Below are 13,584 nucleotides of genomic sequence, written 5' to 3'. Positions count from 1 at the left end.
CCCGGGAGGTAAGCCCATTTCATTCTATCCTATTATCTGTGCTTCAGTGATGAAGGTTACACAGCAAATCAATGGTATGATGGGGGATTATAATGCAAAGTTAATGCCTAAATGTCAGACCTGCTTTGTTCGGAGGTGAAGGTTGGGGCCTCCCAAGCTGCTACTCATTTCCTCCTTGAGATGATGACACCCAACTAACACATCCTGCCTGTTATATGGCTAGGAAAAACTCAGAACTGCTGAGGTTTTGCCATGGTGCCTTTCTTGTCTGTGCTACCATCTCTTGACTGATTTCCCGGTAGTCTGTGGTCAGCAGGCAGAGGAAAGCTAACGGGCCTCCATGACCCCAGCCTCATTAACACCACAGTATGAGTGTCCTGAGCCAACCAGCCATAAACTTAAAGCCTACTGAGTGCTTCATAATGCAATAATATCACTGAGAGGTGAGAAAGAAAGAAAGGCATTTTCTCTACTCAGAGATATATCTGAGTGATGGATTATTTGGGTATCCTTTTGAAGATACCATTAAAAAATCCATTATTTAGTTTGAGATATAGATCACAATTCAGCTAAAAATGTGAAGATAACATTCCTGAATAAAGGACTTATTACTTAGATGTCACTGGTTTGCATACAGATTGGTTTTCTACTTCTTAGAAAACATTTAAAAATGAGATTACAATATAATGGTTCCCATTGCATTGCTAGCATGAAAGTGTTTGGTGTTAAAGCTACCAGACATGAGAATGATGGTAGCATTCCCAGAGGATCATGCTGACTTGAAAAAAGACTTGTGCCTTGGTGGTCCTACACACTAAGGTCAACAGGCATCCACACTTCACTTCAGTAATGCTACTGGCACCCCACACCATCACTCACTACCCACTAGGTCCAAGACAAGTACCACATCCAAAAACCCAGCTTTGCAGCAACAAATGATGGGATGTAAGGCTTCACATCAATGTGCAACTTACTGGTGTCATCTGGTATGAGAAAACAAAGTTTCAAGTCAAAACAAACTGACGAAAAGACATGGAAGCTTTTGCAAGGCAGGATAAACATTGAGGTCAGGGCCTAAATGCAGCTTTTGACATGCACAAAACATAATTATTCTAGATTTTCTCCCTCCCTTTTTTCCTTTCTCCTTTTCTTCTTTGCCTCTACCTCCCACACCTCTCTGGATGTCTAATGTGTCCCAATATTAATGAGATAATTATAAGAAGCAATTCTGTAAAAGTTGCCACTTACATTTTCATAATGTCAACCTACAACCTTTATGAAAAAAATATCATTAGAAACAATAGCAGCAATGGCTGATCTGGACCTTTTATTTCCAACTCTCTGTATGTATGTTAAAACTAATTTAGTTAAAAAAACCAACAAACATATACACACACACATATATAATTATAAATATATGTGTGTGTGTGTGTGTGTATATGTACACACACACTCTTATACTCTGCGTGTTTTTGTGTGTGTAAATTTGGTTTCACTTATCTTCACATTCTAATGGCTAGCAATCTAATGATGATGACTTCCATGTTTGGAGTCATGTCTTCTTTTAAGTAGAGATTGAATATCACTCAATTGTTTGAAATACAACTTTTATATTTATAGTATTAAAAACTAATGGGGAAAAAGCCATGGCCTGGCCCTCATAAGGTCAGGACTCATAGCTGGCATCACATTTATGAGAAAAGGGCAAACGTTAGATATGATTGCTGCCAGAAGTGATACATTAATTTGGGTGATAGTGGACATGGTTGTATGTCCTCTTTGGAAACAGGTGGAGAAACTGGGTGCTCATGTGATATGATCTGAGAGCTCCATGAGACCCAGCCTGAATCCAATTCACTTTTCTAACTAGTCTCATTCTCCTAATACTAGTATAGTTTAGGCGAAAAAAATACAGGCTTCTCCTTCAAAAAGTCAATCGTTGACAACACATGTATTTACCTGAGATTATATGGGGGGCTTTGTTAACAAGTAGTGGCATCCCTTCCAATCTGCCTGTTATCTTTTTGGAAACCAAAGAGAGAAAAATGGAAGAGGAGGGTCTGTCTATGTATGTATACTTCTTGGGGACATTGTGCAATGAAATACAGAAAAACACACTTGATTGGAGGATGGGGTAACATGAGTTGTCATATTCTTCATCTGAGTCATTTTTCTTCATAGACTAACACATTATGGTCTAAGAATTCATTAAGGGATTCTAATGTTTGTAAACATGAGGATTAATGCAGCAATAAGCCTGAGAAATCAATCCCAAAATGGACCTTCCAAATCCACCAGAGTCGGCTATGCATACGCTAACAGATTCTTTTTGTTCATCAAAGGCTTTGAAATGTGCCCCACGTGAAGGTGAATAGATTCTGACTATGAAGAGTGACCTGGATAAAGCATAAGGTTGAAGACAGGAACATAGTTATACAAAAATGTGCATCCTGGGCCCGGCACGGTGGCTCCTGCCTGTAATCCCAGCACTTTGGGTGGCTGAGGTGGGCGGATCACCTGAGGTTGAGAGTTTGAGACCAGCCTGACCAACATGGAGAAACCCGGTCTCTACTAAAACACAAAATTAGCCGGGCATGGTGGCGCATGCCTATAATCCCAGCTACTCGGGAGGCTGAGGCAGGAGAATTGCTTGAACTGGGGAAGCAGAGGTTGTGGTGAGCAGAGATTGCGCTATTGCCAGTCTGGGCAACAAGAGCGAAACTCCATCTCAGAAAAAAGAAAAAGGGGGGAAGGAAGGAAGGGAGGAAGGGAAAGGAAGGGAAAGGAAGGGAAAGGAAGGGAAACGAAAGGAAAGGAAAGGAGGAAGGAAGGAAGGAAGGAGGGAGGGAGGGAGGGAGGGAGGGAGAGAGAGAGAGAGAGAGAGAGAGAGAGAAAGAAAGAAAGAAAGAAAGAAAGAAAGAAAGAAAGAAAGAAAAAATTTGCATCTTATGGAGAAAGCATGGCCAAAACAAAAGTAATATTCAAATCTTTCACCAAAAAAAACTATAAAACCATGGCCCAGCTTAAACATGGTTCTGCAGCTTCTGAATATCAGGTTAACCAGCTCAAACGGATGTCAAGGCTTTCCCTGCTGTCATATAAGAAGCTTTATGCCTTTTCTAAGCATAAATTGATTTGGCATTCATCTCAAAACCTTCCTAACTGAGTTCTGCAGTAAATGGACTAAACCCATTATAGTATTGCTTTAGAATTCATTCATGCAATCATTTATTCAGCAACGATGTACAAAGCACATCATCCACAAAATACCTGAATGTCACAAAGTTTCAGATCCACACCTAAATCTACATCATTAATTTCCTTCTTACTGAAAACTTTGTCAAGTGAAATAACTGGGAATAAGCACAGTACAGATAAAGCTTAAACACAATGTGACATGAGATAGACTGGAGGACTCAAGCCTGCGTTATGTAACCTGGGAGTGTGCAAACAATCCTCTAACACAGTGAGTGAGAGCCAAAAGCACAAGGCTGTATCTTGAATATGGCATGAGGAGGTAAACTTGGGATTGAAAAAAACTGTTATAAAAGGGCCATGTCCATTATTCATTCCCCACAAGGTTAGGTGTCCATCTGTTGTGGCCTAGGGGAAGGCTGTTTCTTTCCCTATGGTGCTTCATAGGCATGTAGAGATACCAATGTTGACCTAACATTATTTACTAGTCCCTCACAGCAGGATAACATAAATGAAGTCTATGACCCTTATATACATAGTGTTACAAAATATCCCATTTTAATGCCAATTAGTAGGCTAGAAAACAAAGTAAAAGAAATCTTCTGTAATTTACAATGAGCTTTGCTTTCTCCAAAGCCCTTTGAAAGTGACGATGTGGTAGATTTACCGTCAGTGGTCAGGCATTGTTTCTAGCAAAGAGCGAGTGGAGGTCTGGGTCTACTGCAGCTTAGACTAAGGAAACCAAGAAAACTTTTTTATGTTGCTTCCAAAAATTTCCATGGAGTAGCTATTTGCATCCCAAGCACTGATGAGAGAAAGATGATTTATTTTGGACTGTTATACTGAAATCATCTCATATGGACTTAAGTTTTTTCCCCCTTGTGTCCAAAATGGTTTTATTTATGCTTTTCTCTGTGATTTTAGAAATCCTGACTTGGATATAGTTTCTTACTCACCAGAAATGACTGCAAGGTGGCAGCCAAATTAGGCTTGAGCCTAATCTCTTTGTGGGGGACAGCCAATTGCTCTACTAGTTGACTAGATTCTTTCTCCTCACTGTGACCAGAATAGTGTCTTTTGTGTGTGTGTATGTGTGTGTGTGTGTGTGTGTATATATATACATATATATATATACTGAGCTCAAACTACATATGCAGTTTGGTGTTCTACCTTTTCATTTAATATTGTATTGTAGAAATGTTCCATGTCAGTAAAATTCTGGAACATGATAGTTACGTCTTTACAAATGCCATATGTAGAAGTGGCATTGTCAGGGTATGCAAAAGTAAGTCCAAATGTATTCCAGAATAGTTGTATTAATTTAAATCCAATTGGCAATATATGAATTTGTGTATCTCATCTCTTCATTAGGTATTAATCTTTTTAAAATGTGCTAATATAAAAAGTGAAAAAATTGCATCTGATTCATTCTTTTTGCATTTATTCAAATACTAATTAGGTGGAACTTTTCATATGTCTTCCTTTCTGTACTGATCGCGTCTTTTGCCCATTTATCTATTGGGATCTTAGGTTTCTGCTTTTGTTTTTATTTTAAATGGTACATATTAGGGATACTAAACAATTGAAATATTTATTAGAAATATTTTCCTTAGTTTGTTGATTGCTTGTTGATTGTTATTTATTTTGTGTTGTAGGTTTTTAGGAACATATGGTTTCATTGTTTGTTGTTGTTTTTATGAAACTAAATCTATCAATCTTTTACACTGTGATTTGTTTCTTTGTTTTTAAGCTTAGAAAGTCCTTTTCTCTAGCCCGAGACATGTGACATTCAACTATATGAGTTCTTGCTCTTTAAGGTTTCTCTTGTTTATTTTATATTTAACTATTTAAATGATCTGTAATTCATTTTGTTATACGATGTCATGTAAGTTTGCACACCAGTTTGTTTCTTTTTTTTTCTTACAAAGAGGAGATGGGCTGTCCTCGCACTATTTGTTGAATAATCATGAAATTTCTATAATGATTCATGGTAACTCCTTTATCATATATTAAATTGCTATACTAGGGTTTCTGTTCCACTGATATTGAGATAATTCCATATTTTTGTGCCAATAGCTTCTGATTTCATTATTTCAGCCTCATGATATGTTTTAATATCTGGTGGAGTTAAACCTCCATTACTTACATTTTCATTTAAACTATGTAGTTTTTAGGACACATTTTAGAACTCTACATGCTATAATCCCAAAACAACTTAAAAATAACACAGCTAGATAAACAAACCCAGTGGGTACTTGTCTAGAAGCCAATCGATTACCTCCACTTAACAATTAAATAGTTCTAGACCTATTCTAATCTCAATGACATTATAATGTGCAAACTAGAAACAGGTCATGTTGTGTAATCTGTATCCTTCATTACATGCAAATAAATCCGTGCAAAGAAAACAGAAACCTAGATTACTGTGGTAGTTCAGTTTGGTAGAAGAAATGAAAGTTATTTTAACGAGGATGGTAATGGAAAGCAATAATGTTGAAATAGTTCAGAGGCTACTGTGACTATAGACACACGACTCCCATTAACTGTAATTGGACTTAAACACATGTAATGATAACAAAATAGACCCCTAAATGTCTTTCCAATTGGAAAATAAGCAAATGTGTTCCACCAAACAGAGTGCTTTTGTGTAGAAAATACAGTATTCTAATTGAGATGCACAGATTACTTTCACATTGATATTGTTCACGGTATGATGTTGGTATTTTTCCCATGCATAGGGATGTAGATCTGCTAGAGGTAACTTCTGTACAAAGAACGCCTTTCCTTTTCTTAGTGCTCAGCATTCGTTATGCTATTAAAGGAAAAATCTCAATAGTTGCAATGGATTTATTAATTCAGTAGCTTGTTATCAGCATGAAACTCTGCTGTGCTAGGGGAAAAACAAATTATATTTTACAAAACTGCAGTAGTGAGATTAAATCACTTTTCTATATTTCACTTTCTTCTTATCCTCCCTGCCAGGTAGTAACTCTACTCTCTATCTCTATTATGAACCTCATATTTTGCAAACTATCAAGTCTCGTACTAATATAAAGGTACATTATCAAACAAACTCAATTATAGTAACTTTAGGAAGATTGAAATACCTGATAAAAGTAAAATCACATAGTACAATAATGTTATTTCAAGGCATTAAAAACATATCCACATTAAACTACAAATGTAGAAAATATGCAATCCTTACTTTTATCTATCATAAACATGATATTTTTATAACATGTACAGCCAACCTCTTGGGGTTCTGAATGACTGGCATTTACATAATTGATAACGTGGGCATTTCAAGAAATCTTAGAAAAGAATGGTTCAGAAAAAATTACATCAGTGTATTGTTCAGTATTTCAACTGCCACAGACCTTGCTATTGATTATCTTTGGACTCAATGTCAAAGCTAGTGAATAGATTTTTTAAGATGTCCTTGGTTTTGTACATGAGCCATGCATTATGTTTGCTTCTTTACTAGAGAATGGAATTGGGTTGTAAGACAGATTTTCTCTCTATGATGTTCAAAGTCTGATGAGGATGCCTGCATATCTAGAAAATATAGACAAGGGTGACAAATAAATACATGAAGAAAGTTAGGCAATAGTTAGTAAAGCTTCCAAGGAAGTTATATATGTGAAACTTACATTGAAGAGCAAGCTAACAGAAACCACACAAACTATAACAGAGATGCTCCAGGTGTCTATGATAGTGGCTTACACATAGCAGTTTCTAGAAACTTGTCTGTTGATTAAATAATCATCCAATCATTACAACGAATCAGAAACTGATCCTTGAATTCACCTTCAGCTCTGCTGCTTTCATAGAGGGAATGTATTTTGACATTAATACAAGGAAAAGAAAGGCTTTCTTCTGTCTATCCATACATTGTTACTGCATAAGCTATCTGCAGGGTACCCGAACAGGCACCCTTATACGTTATTAGGGTAGAAAGGATAAATGTACCAACAACTAGAACATGAAACTAACTATATTGTCCCTTGTAGCATCATTGCATTTTAAGTACAAGGGAAGTTCAGAGTGGAGAAAAATCATATCCCTTGAGTACAGGAGTTGGGAGTCAGGGAAAACTTCATCCCAGTGAAGCCTTAAAAGATAGGGGTTTTTCAACAAGAAGAAACAGAAAGATAGCTGTTAATTTCTGATTAGTAGAAAAAGGGAGTTCTAATTCTCGAATATTGCTATTTAATGACTACATGTTTCCTATTTGCAAGGAGGGTATGAAAAGCAATGAATGTATAAAGGGAGAACCAGAATGCCTATACATATTTAACCTTTATTTTCTAAGAAAAGGAAGAAAATAATGAAATAAAACATACTGACTGGACTTGTAGTTATTAGAACTAAGACAGAGTGACAACTGTTTCAATAAACAGGTAATTTTAATTTTAATTCTATTTTTTTTTAAATCTTGAAGCGTTTACATAGAAAACAGGAGTTCTGCTTTAAAAAGTGAGCAAAAATGGGCTCTCTGAAATCTTCCAAAAAGGTTCTATTGTTGAAGCCTAGATATCCTAGATAGTATCAAGAGTGACAGTAGAAAAGCCAATCAAGGCACAGACTGCAATAACTTGGGCCAGGAGTGTTTGGCAGGGTGAGAGCTCAAGCAGCCATTTGGGTTGGTGGAGAATAAACTAGCTGTTAAATGGCATGGTGGTTACAAGGTCAATTCATTACTACCGCCTGTCATCTCTGTGCCTTTCTACTCCATGTGTGGCATATGTGCCTATGACTAAGAATAGTAGGCATCAGCCATTTCTCTAACTTTGAGCATATGATGGACAATCCTCTGTCATTTTCTGAAGCAGTTGTTTGTGATCTGCCTGAACTTTGTTGCTGATATGCTGACTTAGAATACACTTACCTGTCACCTGCCTTTGTTTCTGAATCACTCTAAGACCATATATCTACTCTTTTTGTTTTTAACATGTGCAACCCATCTCTTGGGTCTGGGCTACGTACTTCTTGCTGATGATGGAAGTTTTAGCTTAGTCAGTCCAACTCTCTAGCTTAAGGAAGCCCAGGTACCCTTGATATGCAGGCTCGCTAGTTTCAGCAGTAAGGCAGAAATGGCAGTCCTTCATTCACCCTGCATGACGTCTCCATTTCCCAAAGAACCAGATCACAGAAATATACCATTGCCTATGATTCTGAGGAGAAAAAGATACTTAACCTACAGCTTACAATGCAAGAGTCTATAAACAGGTGCTTCCCATTAGCAGTGTTCCCCATGCTAGCCGTGCTTAATTACTTAACCAGTTGTATGAACAAAGGCAACCTGTATGGTTAATATCACACACACTTTAACAACTGTCGGTGACATTGTTTTAAAATATAAATTGTCCCTTAAGGTAGGAACCAGTCAGCAGTTGTTTTAAATATGAACAATTAGGACACAGTTAAAACACAGCTTCTCGATTCCATATTCATAATTGGCACAAGTTCCTTTGTAATTCTAGTGTCTAATGTAATCCATGCACAACCTGAATGCCAGGCTGAGCCTGTACATGAATAAAAATGGCTACTAACCTAGCAACTTGCTTCTCATATAAGACGTCTCAAAGAATCATTCCTGACATTTACATCTATTGGAACAAAGTCAGTCCTCACATTATCGGATAAATGTATAAATCTAGATCATCATACACTGATGTTTTTTGCAGCATTGTTTATACTAATGAAAATCATAAATAGCCAATATGTCAATCATGGGATTAGACAAAACAGGGAACCTACATTGAGATACTATGCAGTCAATCTAAATTGTTACATAGATCTACAGGTACTTGATAAAAAGAGGTCCATATGATAAGGTGAAAAAGGCAAGTTATAAGAGTATGTCATAATCTTATTTTTGAAAAAAATATAATTTATAACATTATAATTTTTAAAGTTTAGAGAGATATACACCAATAAAAATAGTGGCTACCTATGAATGGTGGAATGATTCTTTTTTTGTTGTTTTTTTGAGACAGAGTCTCGCTCAGCCATGCAGGCTGGAGTGCAGTGGTGTGACCTTGGCTCACTGCAACTACCGTCTCCTGGGTTCAAGCTATTCTTCCATCTCAGCCTTCCAAGTAGCTGGGATTACAGGCGCCCCCCCATCATGCCTAGCTAATTTTTGTATTTTAGTAGAGACGGGGTTTCACCATGTTGGCCAGGTTGGTCTTGAACTCTTGACCTCAGGTGATCTGCCCACCTCGGCCTCCCAAAGTGCTAGGATTACAGGCATGAGCCACCGCCCCCAGCTGATTCTTTTATATATATATTTCTATAATATCTGAATTTTTGGCATTGAGCATGATTAATTTGTCAAACTAGAGAACAAAATCTAGATAGGATGTTAAATTCTCAGTCTTTAGCTACAAAGTACATACTGTTTTCAAGTTTTAGAAAGAGTAGCATAGGATCCAATACTCACTAAACTAATTCCTTGTTGATTATACCATCACTAACTACACTATAATGGAAAGAAAAAAAGGATATAAAAGAGGTGCCACTTTTCTGCCCTGTTTCAGTAAGGGCCGTGGAATGTTCCCTGATGCGGAAGTCACAGCTTACAAATTTTAGAACATGAATAAATTTGTGTCCACACAGTTATCATTTATAAAGGTATTTCATGTATCTTAGATTATAAATTCTAAAAGTTAAAGTCTTAAAAAGTGATTCTCTCTAAAAGATTGACTCTCTCCAAACAGATGGGTAAAAATCCAGAAAAAAATAGGAGGTATGTCATTACATCACCTGGAGAGAGTTTTACTTCAATGATAAAATCACATGAGACTTCAAAATTGCTTTGCAACATGATATCTATGAATGACAAATAAAAATAGAAAAAAAAAGTCTGTCCCTTGATGGTAAAAGGTACTGACTGATTTTTAGTAAAGCATGAATTCCGGGTTAATGTTCCCTTCATAGTGCAGGCAGTGTGGGGTGGAAAGGGAAGTCTCAGCACTAAGCAATATATTCTTTCTTACCACTTATAACGATGGAGTAAAGTAAAGCTAACTGCTATGTGTAGTCTTTGAACTTATTAATGTAGACTACTAGACTCATTTGTTTCCTAACCAATTAGGCCCACTTTGCATTTATGCATTTGCAAAATGAACCTTTCTAAACACCAGTTTCCTTATTCGTAAGATGGGGATAATAATGGTACTTACACTGAAGAGTATTAACAGAACTAAATGAGATAATCTAGTACCTGGCCCATATTAATCTTCTGATAGATGTGAAGAGCATGCACACAAATCAATAAACAAGCCTTAAGCAAAAAGCTGTTTCTACTTACAACGGATAGTCACAATTTAGCGTGACAGGTCAAAGTTCTCGGTGTATGGTCATACATATGGGTTCACATCTTTGTTCTGCCACTTAAGAGCTATGTTTTTCTCATTTTAATTTCCCCTTGTGAACATAAAAATAATATTAAAGACCTACCTAACAGGGTAGTTACAAAGGCTTTAGTAATGAGACAATAATGTAAAATGACCAGAATGGCACCTGATAGAGAGAAAAAGCTTAACATTTTAAATATTGTGAGAGTCAAATTCTAAAGATTTTAACATCATGATCATATGACACTTTTCAAAGTCTAGACAGCCTCATTATGGTACTATGACATTTTTTAGTCACTTTTGGGGCAATGAGATTAGATGCAAACAGATGTTTATAGAAGTATTTTTCGGATTAGCCTATTGAAACAAAGACTTAAAAAGATCAGCCAGAAGTCAGAATTTATCAAGGTTGTAACTCTATTTCACAAGTCATCATAGGCGAGGGTATTTTTTTATGCCCTTGAGAAGCAATGAAAATCTTTCATAACTATTTATTTATTTTTCTTATTGTCATCCAGTGGGTATAGAAATGTTGCCAGACTGCTTTCTATTACTTCGCTGCTTTAGGATTCCAGTTGTCTGGACAGATTTGTTCCTTAGGGTAGAAAGAGATTATTTCTAGAGATTCCAGCCTGGCTTGAATGATGCATCTAGTAAAACCGGTCACTCATTTTTTTTTTTTTTCTAGGACAGCAGATTTACCAGGCAACCTGCTGAAATTTAATTCAGTGTTCTGAGTAGACTTATGCACTCGAAAGAGGAGGAGCCTTGCTGTCATAAGCAGAGTCTGTTCCAATGTCAGGCATATTTCCCTCTGTCCAAAAACTGGCCTGCAATTTATTTCAACCATCTTTTCTTGAACATTGACTATGTGCCTGGCACAGTGCTAGAGGGATACAGAGATAAATGAGCCAGTCTTTCAAGGCAGGTACTATGCAGTGATCAGTGATTGTGGCCTTTTGGTTTAAAAATTAGTCTAATGGAAATGTATTAAGGCTCTCTCTGTACTCTTCTATATAATTCTCAGCGAGTCAGTTTGAGAACTTAGATTATATTGGATCCCCTGATACCAAAATGAATTGTCTCAGTACTTTGCCTCATGGTGTTCTCTCTCAAATGGGGTTAGCAAACAAAGATAATAAGAAGAGAGTTATAGTGAGTGCTATGATGAGGGGTATACTGTTCAGGAGTACAGAAATTAAATACTCAGCCAAGCCTTAGGGGAAGCATCTTTGGGAAGAGTTTCTAGAGAAGGCAATATTGTCGTAGATTCTTAAAAAGGATATGGATGAATTATCCTGGAAGAAAAGTATATTCCAGGAAAAGGAGATGCTGTGAGGAAAGGAAGAGAAAATATGAGGGAAAAAATGTGTGTGTTAAGACGACAAACAAAATCAGTATTGATTAAAAGCAGGGGATGATGGTTAGAACACAGATTGGGCTTCTGTGCCATTTTAAGGCTCTTAAACTTCAGATACGCAATAGGGAGTGAAATGGTAAGATAGTTCAATTTGGTGATCATGCAGTAGGTGAACTTTAAAAGGACAAGACAAAAATTAGGGATTAATTGGACATGGAGGACAGAAAAGGAGTCCAAGATCACTCTAAAATTCCCAGCCTATATGTTTGGGAGAATGGTGGTTCTATCATCTAAGAATACATAGGAGAAAAAGGTGCATTCCAGGTGATGATGAGTTCAGTTTGGGATTTGTCAATTTGGATGCCTTTGAAACATCTGGGTGAACCTGCCCAGAAGGCTGTTGCAAATATTACAAGACCAAGGTTCAGGGGAGAGGCCTGGAAAGAGTGAGAGAGATTTAGGTAATAGATGGTAGATGGTAATGAAAGCCATTATTCAGGAATATACATACAGTGAGAAGAGCAGTGGGCTAATGATCAAATCCTGGGAAACAGTGACATTTAAGAGATAAGTATAGGAAGAAGAGTCCATGAAACAAAACAGTAAATATTCAGAGAGGCATAGAAAGAACCATTAGAGTACACGTTATGGAATTCAGGGGAGTAGATATTTTGAAAAATGGAATAAGCAATAATATATGTTGTAGAAAGATGCAGTAAAATAAAGACAAACGATCAGACTTAGAAATATGAAGGTCATTAGAGACCTTAATGAGAGTAATTTCAGTTTGAAATAAGGGGAGCAGAAGCCAGATTGCAGAAGGTTGAGGAGTAAGTGGAGGCAATGAATATAACTTACACTTGGATTTCCCATGACCCTAAAAGGGGTGATATTTTCTTAGAGTGCAAACAGTTGCCTCAGGTCATTGTGCCTGATGTACCCAACACCACTTCTAGCTGAAACCATCACCCTCATAGTTTTTTTTGTTGTTGTTGTTTAGGAAAGCAGTACTAAATAGGCTTTTCCCCCGTCAACAGTGGCCAATGAAGGGACCATTGTGGACATCTGTTTCCTTTAGGGGCAGTCAATTCATAGGTAACATAGGCATGATCTGGGATGAAAGACACTACTCAAGAGGGAAATAAGCCAGTTTAAAGATAAATAGAAAAGAATGAACAGACACACAGAAGAAAGTAAAATTCATTTTGTTTCTTAAGGGGTCAGGAGTAAGTTTCTGTTCTAAAAGAGCCCAGTGTAACAAATATATTAATTACAAGATGTAATTCCCAATGTTGCAGTCAATTTCATTAAAAAAAAAAAAAGTCAGTGGAGCTCACTAGGGCATTATTTCTTAAAGCAGGGTATATTTACAGTTTTGTGTTTTTTCATTTTATGGTACAGTAAAAAGTGTTTACATAAGGATATCCTGCATCATCACCTTATAAGTAACTAGCGTATTGATCACTGATATACAAAAAGGCTTATATATATATTTGCTTTTATATTACATAAAAGCCAAGCAACATCATTGTGCACTGTACTAATGAAGGTTTCACAACAATTTGAAGAGAGAAAATTTTTCAGAGAGTTGAGTCATCACAGGGTGCAATGCTCTTTCACACAACAGTCTAGGCAAGCTGGACATATGAGAACTGTGACATAACAGTC

General features: G+C 36.8%; 1 protein-coding gene across 4 annotated transcripts in view; it reads right to left on the bottom strand.

The window, feature by feature from the left end:
- Positions 1 to 13,584, bottom strand: part of DIAPH2 (diaphanous related formin 2) — a 918,351-nt gene that overhangs the window by 6,591 nt on the left and 898,176 nt on the right. The window lies entirely within an intron of this gene.

The sequence above is a fragment of the Macaca mulatta genome, chromosome X, assembly GCF_049350105.2.
Source record: "Macaca mulatta isolate MMU2019108-1 chromosome X, T2T-MMU8v2.0, whole genome shotgun sequence".
In the NCBI taxonomy this organism is placed as follows: Eukaryota; Metazoa; Chordata; class Mammalia; order Primates; family Cercopithecidae; genus Macaca; species Macaca mulatta.
Note: the sequence above shows the minus strand (reverse complement) of the source record. Positions and strands in the feature narration are given on the sequence as shown.